General features: G+C 34.5%; 1 long non-coding RNA gene across 1 annotated transcript in view; it reads right to left on the bottom strand.

Annotated features, from left to right (window-relative positions):
• Positions 1-420: 420 nt before the first annotated feature.
• The window catches only part of LOC120221170, a 53,274-nt gene continuing 45,594 nt past the window's right edge, over positions 421-8,100 (bottom strand). The window contains exons 5-6 of the long non-coding RNA XR_005525749.1: positions 5,415-5,598; positions 421-635 (exon numbers count right to left, since the gene is read on the bottom strand). This is a non-coding gene — a long non-coding RNA (uncharacterized LOC120221170). The remainder of the gene's footprint in view (positions 636-5,414; positions 5,599-8,100) is intronic.

Raw genomic sequence — 8,100 nt, 5'->3', positions numbered from 1 at the left:
TTACAATCAAGTGTATCAAGAATAATCAAACATCAGACAGAACCCTTCCTTTGAGAGAAAGGGAGAATGATTCAAAAAGTTTTTGTGAAGCAAAACCAGACCAATCCACCTATTAATAGACTCAGTCTAAATTAACTCTTCTATTTCTTTCTGAAATACATTGACAGCATTCATTCAGTGATGTGAGCTTAGAATAACAGTGATTATATAAAATTTATTTTTAAAAGATCTTGAACTATGCCACTCAGGCTGTGTTAATAATGAAGCTGTAGCTACGAAGGCGAACTCATCTAACTTATATGAGAGCCTTAATGTAAACAGCATACCAGGAGAGATACACAGACATGCAAATATTTGCAGAAGGATTTATTACATTCTTTATGGGAAAACAGATTAAAGTAGAGGAAAATGTACCTAAGCCTTTCAACAGTGAAAAATATTAACTAAAAAACAAAGCTGTCAAAAGCCATATTCCTAAGAACTTGGAGGATGATTTCAGGTTCCCAGAGCTGCAAAGTAAATCAAATAAATTTCATTTTGTTATTTAGATGCTGAGAATGAAGTCCTTCTAGAAGAGCAGGAAATATTTCCTTCCCCTTGTAAATGTTACCTTCCTTTTTATTTATTTGAAGCAGCTGTTGAGAAACAATGAAATCTGGAGCTTAGTTGAAGATAATCGATGTTATTAACAAGTTTATTTGCATATACTAGCATAACAGACCTGCAAGGGAAATTAGTGAACTAGAAAAGCTTTAACAAAAGAAGTGTGTGTATAGAGCATTTGGCCTTGAGATAGTTCATTTCTAGGTATGATACTTAGCTTTGTCATTATTAACTTTCTTGCTAATATAATGATCCAATTTAATTCTGAATCATCAAGTTAGATGGATAATTTAACTGAGCTGGTTATTCCTCTCATTTCTCTAAAAGACAGTCTTCTGCTTGGGGTGATCAACTCAGCTACATTTTTTTTTAAATCACATTTTCATGTAACATTCAGTGCTCAAACATGTCCATACCAGTTTGATCATTCCAGGACAATAGACAATATTTCAATGCCTAAGTAAAACAGATTTAATTGCTAAACAAGATTTCAAGGAACTGAACTTCATTTTAATCACAAGCAAGCTGCAAGGCAATTTTCAATTACAGCAAGCTTTTTATTTTTCTCCAGCTGTGTGTCCCTGCTGATTCCTGAAATTACATGTAAGTTGTCCCAGATTTTGAAGTGGTGTACCTACTGAGGTTTTTGTTTTGTCAGTTGATGAAGGATCTGTGATTAGAACCTAAATAAATTGGCATTTATAAGATGCATTACCCCACCCTGTATATTTCAGGACATGATGATTGAGCTTGAAGAAGGTTTAAGATATCCCCTAGTGGCAACTGTGTTCCTAATTAGGCTGCTGGTGTTGCAAGTACTCACCTCTTCCGCAGGAACATCAAAAGATAATGTGGGAACTAAGCCCTAGAAAAAGTAATCTGTTGGGTATTCAACAATCAGGTCAATAATGCATTGTATTTTCAAAGTTCTACAAAGTTCCAATTTTTAAGGAAGTTTGCCATGGGAGGCCCAGAGTTCGTATAGTAATAGTCTTACTATAAAGACTGAGGATAGAGGAGGTAGAGATAGATGCCTTAACTTTGGAGGGTTCAAAAAACACTGGTTCTCTGCTTCGGATTCCGTGTCTCCCTCTCTGCCCCTTCCCTGCTCACACTCTGTCTCTCTCTGTCTCTCAATAATAAATAAATGTTAAAAAATTAAAAAAATTTGTCTCTAAAGAGAAATCAAAGAAAGTCACTTTTGAAGATAGAAGGGGATAATGCTAATGGAACATAGGAAAGAAAAAAGAGTTTTATTTCAACTTGCAGGATTCATTTAATTGCCTTACTAACCTAATTCATATTTTTCTGTTATTTCTCTTTTTTCCTTTATTCACTAATTATTCATTAAATATATAATTGGCTACTATTGTAAGAAAATATCATATTACTTTTGTTATGTATGATCTACAAAAACATACTTTCAGAGATCTAAAGGGATTTTTATAGAAGGGGAGAAGATCCAGAATTCCTAATCAAGGCAAACATACCAAAATTTAAAGTAGAAACAGAAAAATGCTATTAGATCACTCTGAGTTAAATTTCTATGTTAATAAACATATATTGGGTGAGGGGACAGCTTATCCTAGGAATAAGGGAATAGTAAAAGGCACAAAAGAAAAGAAAACAGCAACTGGATTCCAGGATTATAAGTAATAACTTTTTAATTCATTTTAGAATGAAAAAGATAGTTGGATGTAAAGTTGTGAAAAACTTTTTTCCTAGTAATGAAGCCCATTGGAAAGGCTTAACAAGAGCATTGAACTAAAAAAAAAAAAAAAAAAAAAAAAAAAAAAAAAAAAAAAAAAAAAAAAAAAAAAAAAAAAAAAAAAAAAAAAAAAAAAAATTGAGAAAATTTATGTGGATGCAGTATGTGGATCTATTACAAGAGCTAGAAAATGCGAGAGAGGAAATCACTTGAATGAAATTTTGCTAACATTCGGAGAACATTTTTTAAATGTTTATTTATGGAGCACCTGGGTGGCTCCGTCAGTTATATGTCAGACTTCATCTCAGGTCAGACTTTGTCTCAGGTCATGATTTTCTAGTTAATGAGTTGGAGCCCCTCCACGGGCTCTGTGCTGACAGTTTGGAGCCTGGAGTCTGTTTCAGATTCTTTGTCTCCCTCCCTCTCTGCCCCTCCCTCACTCATGCTCTGTCTCTGTCTCTCCCTCTCTTTCAAAAATCAACATAAAAAATTATAAATAAATAAACAAATAAATGTTTATTTATTTTTGAGAGGAGTGAGGAGAGACAGAAAGAGAGGGAGATGAGGATTCAAAGGGCTCTGCACTGAATGAGAGCAGAGAGTCCCACATGGAGCTTGAACTCACTAGCCATAAGATCATGACCTGAGTGGAAGTCGGATGCTTAACCAACTGAGCCACCCAGACACCCAGATTCAGAGTAATTTAATTGGTGAGGTGGGCATTGACTTTAAGATATACTGGCTGCTGTAATGTTGTCTGTGAGACATGAGGAAGGTGTGAAAATTTAGAAAGTGAAAGTTAGAAAGTGGAAAGATATGGGTTGGAAAACAAGACAAATTCAATGAAATTAAATATTAAATTAGGTATGGCATTGGCTTAAATTTAAAAATGCAAACCTTAATTACTTGAAATAAATTGTTTTGACTAAAGATTATGATTTTGTGATTAACAAAAACATAGAAAAATAGTATAACATTTATGATCTTTCATATGTCATGAATTTGAATATACAAAAACCAGTAACTATTTTTCCAATAACTTAACTTTCTCTGTAAAGTCTCCCTACTTATTTATACACCGTCACCACCACCACCACCAAAAACAACTGAAGAACTACCTGTATCAGAACATTGATAGCAACACTGCGTGAAGATTCACATGTTCTAAAGAAGATTTCTTAACACTGAAATCAGCTCAACTAACTTTGCAGAACTGCTTGACATGCCAGTGAATTTTAATTTATAGCCAGTTTCCTGGTCTTCAAAATGACCTTGCATCATGTTGCACTATTGCTGTTTAGTTTAACTTTATCCTAATTTCCAGTTGACTCTAAATCTTATTCCTTTTAAATCAAGAATTAGTGACATATGATGTCATTTCTCACTATCTATTGAATGTATGTTTCCCAATCGCCATTGCTAACTTCATTTGATAATCTCTTTGTGGTCAAATTATATAAGAAATTTAAAAATGAATACATAGATGGGATATATATACACATATGTATTTATATAACTATATAGTATATAAATTCCAAGTATTCATATATATATGTACATATATATATGGATTTAAGCATACAATTATATTGCACATGTATGTGGGTATGTTTGTACTTAAAATCAAAGTAAGATGGCATAGTAAGGAGTGCCTTAAGAAACAGAAAAAAATCACTCATCACTTAGCATGTATTTGAATGTTTCACTTTAATAGAATACCTATGACAAAGTACCTTTTTTCCATGTAGCCCTAGTTAGTTTCTCACTGTCTCTGTAGATCTTTTTAGGTAATCTCAGTTGCTGTGAATTAATTCAGCTCACAAGGAACTTTAAACTGAATGTAAAACCTAGTAATTATTAAATTGTGATTTATAAAATAGTGCTCATGGATATTTTATTTTAAAAATCATTGCCCTTTGACATTACTTCATGACTTCCATTTCCTTATTTTATGCTAAATATCACTAAGTGTTCACTCAGACTGAAAAAAAAAACAGTAGAAATAATGTAAAACTTTAATAGAATAAATGTATTTTAACAAAAGTGCAGGGATTTTTATTCAAGATGCTTTCTCCTTTCATTCATTTCTGCTCTCTCCCAACATATCAATTAGGGATTTTAGATTTGTATAATATGTATATAGAACAGTTAAACTTTGTGTGTCTATGGTGTATATATGAAATTAACCTCACAAGAAATAGCTTTGCCTTGAAATGAATATCAATTTACTATATTTTATAAGATCATATTTCACTGATGGATATATTATGTTAGTGAATATTTTAATAACTAATTGTAGTTATAACTTCCAGTACTTATTTTTAGTAGTAAAATACTCTCTTATTAGAGACAAGGTGAATAATGAATTACCTAACTTGTAAATTAACTTTCACTGTTATAGTTTTTTGCACTCAGTAAATACTAGATTTTAGGTATTTTACTTGTATTATTCCTATCAGAAAAGTAAAAGGTAAAAAGAAAAAAAAACACTATGATGTCATAATGAAGATATTATTATCATGGCATTTACGTTTTTAATAGGCAAATTAAATAAATACTTCTAATGTTCTGAATACAGGTTTACTATATCAGTCCATTTTCATGGTTGTATGTAAGAAAAATTAACCCTGATTAGCTTGAGAAGAGAATGAATTCACTGGAAAGACAAAAGCTAGTTTGAAAATTCACAAACTTAGAAAATAGTCAAGAGCTAAGGGAAAGTAGGTTGCAATAGAAAAAGAGGTCAAGTCAAAGTTCCTGCTTAGGCCTCTGCCTATAGCACTGATATTAATTTTTCTCCACTTCATTCCAAACAAAATGCTTTACAATAGCCATGTGATTTCTCTGCTGTTCTTGGACATTTGAATCACTGCCTCAAGATTCATAATACCTAACAGCAGCATCTTATTAGTCACAACTAGAACATATGCCTGTGACAAGACTAACTGGGGAAAGGAAATACTATCTTCCTTTTGAGAAATTTGGCCTAGAAGGACACCATATGTGAAAAGTTATACCTAGGTAGCACACAAGGATGTTACATAATGGGACACTGATGAGTACAGAGAAGATGAGCATAATTAAGAAAAAAGGAAAGACTTACCACTTCAGCTCTTAACTAGAGTGTTATTAAAAGGGTATGAAAAGACTTCTGGTTTCAGCTCCAAAGTGTAGAATGTTTAATAGTCATCAGTCTTATCTTCACAACAAATAAATGATGAACAAAGTCATTGACTTTCTCTAAGCCATAAGAGAAAAGGTCACAGGGCAAAATGTCACCTTGAAATCTGTAGAGAGAAGTGAATCCAGAGAGTCACAGATGAAATCTGCTTACTGGAAGAAGCTTCTAGAGCCATAAACTGCTATGGACAATTAAATGTCAATCTGGATGAATTGCTGGAGGCAGAATGTGGACCATCAGGAGACAGAAATTTCTGGTGCTCAAGTGTCAGAGGACCTCCCACACTTCAGCGGGTTTTACAACCAGAATCCCCACCACGTCCTGAGAGTGAAGAGCCAAGAAAGATCAAGTCTTGGGATTACAGGGGAAGGGCAGAGTAATAGCTGTGAAATAAATTCAGAACACTTTCCATAACAAAGACCCACTCTCATGCTTGGGTGGCTCAGTCAGTTGAGTGTCTGACTGGCACAGGTCATGATCTCTCAGTTCATGAGTTAGAGACCCCCGCTTAGGCTTTGTGCTGACAGCACAGAGCCTGAAGGCTGCTTTGGATTCTGTGTCTCCCTCTCTCTGCCCCTTCTCCACTTTCACTCTGTCTCTCTCTCTCTCCTTCATAAAATAGATGAACATTTAAAAAAAATTAAAAAACAAACAAACAAGCAAAGGCTCACTCTCCAGAAATATGTTACTGGAGTTTATCCTACCTGAGGGAAGGGCATTTTCATACTGTAGCCCTATCTAGTCTTTCTACCTCATCTAAGTGGTTGAGGGGGAGAAAGGAAGCTAGGATACCATTGTGCAGTTCACATCTCAGGGACCCAGACTCACTGACTAAAATACGTACTCACATTTAGTCATAAGATTAGAGAAGGTTTCAATTTCTTCAAACTTTCACAATAAAACAACAATGCTCTGGTATAATAACAGCAAATTACAACAGAAAATGTTGCAAGATGCAAAAATCTCTCAGTGGAGAAGTACATAGGGAAGCATGAACTCAACATAAACAAGGACACTAGAAGAAATTGAAACTTGTCACCTATAGCTACAACAAACAGTAAACACAGTGGAACTCCTATTAATATTAATATGAAACCACAGCAAATACTTATTTATCTCCAGTGATATTGCAACTTATAATAAGAAGTATATATATTTGGTTATATTTCATCATTGCCTTCATTTCTGGCACAGAGCTCCTAAAACACTTGGAATTTTCCAAGTAATAAAAACAATTGGAGGACATCGTTTTCTTTACACACACACATACACACACACACACACACATGCACACGCACACACACACAAACACATCATCTCTTCCTCAAATAGCTCTGGGGCTGGTACCCCCAGGATTCAATCTAGTCCACCCCGTGGCCTCAGTGGAGGGGAGAATGGTTAGAGGTTGACTCAATCACCACCCACCAATTAATTAATCAAGTATGCTTAGCAATGAGCCCTCCTTAAGAATCCCAAAAGAATAGGTCCAGAGAGCTTATGGGTTGATGAACATGAAATGAGGAGAGGGTGGTATGCCAGGAAAGGGCATGGAAGTTGAACTCTTCTTACCCCATAACTTGCCCTATGTCTCTTAATATGGCTACTCTTGAACCATCTAAAATCTTTTGTAATATGTCAGGGATCCAATAAGTAAATTGCTTTCCTGAGTTCTACTAGCCACTGTACAAATTAATCAAGCCCAAAAAGGGGGTTGTGGGAAACTCTGGTCAGTCTGAAACACAGATAACTGTATTCTGTATTCGTGATTGGCATCTGTAGTGTGGGGTTGGCTACCGGGAGTGCTGTGGGACTGACACTATTCCAGATACTGCCATAATTAGGTTAAATTGGGGGACATCCCTCTGGTGCTGCAGAATTATTTGGTGTTTGGAAAACGTGCACATCTGGTGTCATAAGTGTGGTACAATAGGACCAAAAGTAAGGGAGATACAGAGGAACACAGTTTTCCTTTAGTCCTCCATTCCCATTATTCGATACACCATGAGTGATTTTCAACAAAAAATTGCAAGTAATGCCAAAAGGCAAGGAAGAAAAATACAGTTTGAAGAAGTAAAGTAAGTAGCAGAATTGGATTAACATATGATAGATTTTGGAATTATCAGACAGGATGTTAAAACAATTATGACCCATGCTTATCAATCGAATGGGGAAAAATAGCAACATACAACAATAAACTGGAAATACAAGCAAAGAGCTAGAGATTTTGAGTAAAAATTTAAAAGAAAATGAGATAACTGTGAAAAGTATCTTAACAGAAATGAAGAATGTTTATCATATATATATCAGTAGCCTAGACATAGGAAAGAATCAATGAGCCTAAAGATAAATCAATAGAAACTCCTCAAACTAAAATGCAAAGAAAGAAAAATAAAAATAATACTAAAAGGAATATCCAGGAACTATGGAACAATTTCAAAAAAGGTAACAAACATATAAGAGAGGCTAGCTCTCTTTTCAACACTGCATCCCTATAGTTTTAGTGAACAGAGTACCCTCTGTGTCTTCCCATCAAAGAGAGTAGGTGGATGGGTTCTGTTGGTGTATTTATTCTAATAACTAACTCTACTTGTCTGAATCTTATCTGATT

The sequence above is a fragment of the Hyaena hyaena genome, unplaced genomic scaffold, assembly GCF_003009895.1.
Source record: "Hyaena hyaena isolate Hyena2069 unplaced genomic scaffold, ASM300989v1 scaffold_763, whole genome shotgun sequence".
Taxonomy (NCBI): Eukaryota; Metazoa; Chordata; class Mammalia; order Carnivora; family Hyaenidae; genus Hyaena; species Hyaena hyaena.
Note: the sequence above shows the minus strand (reverse complement) of the source record. Positions and strands in the feature narration are given on the sequence as shown.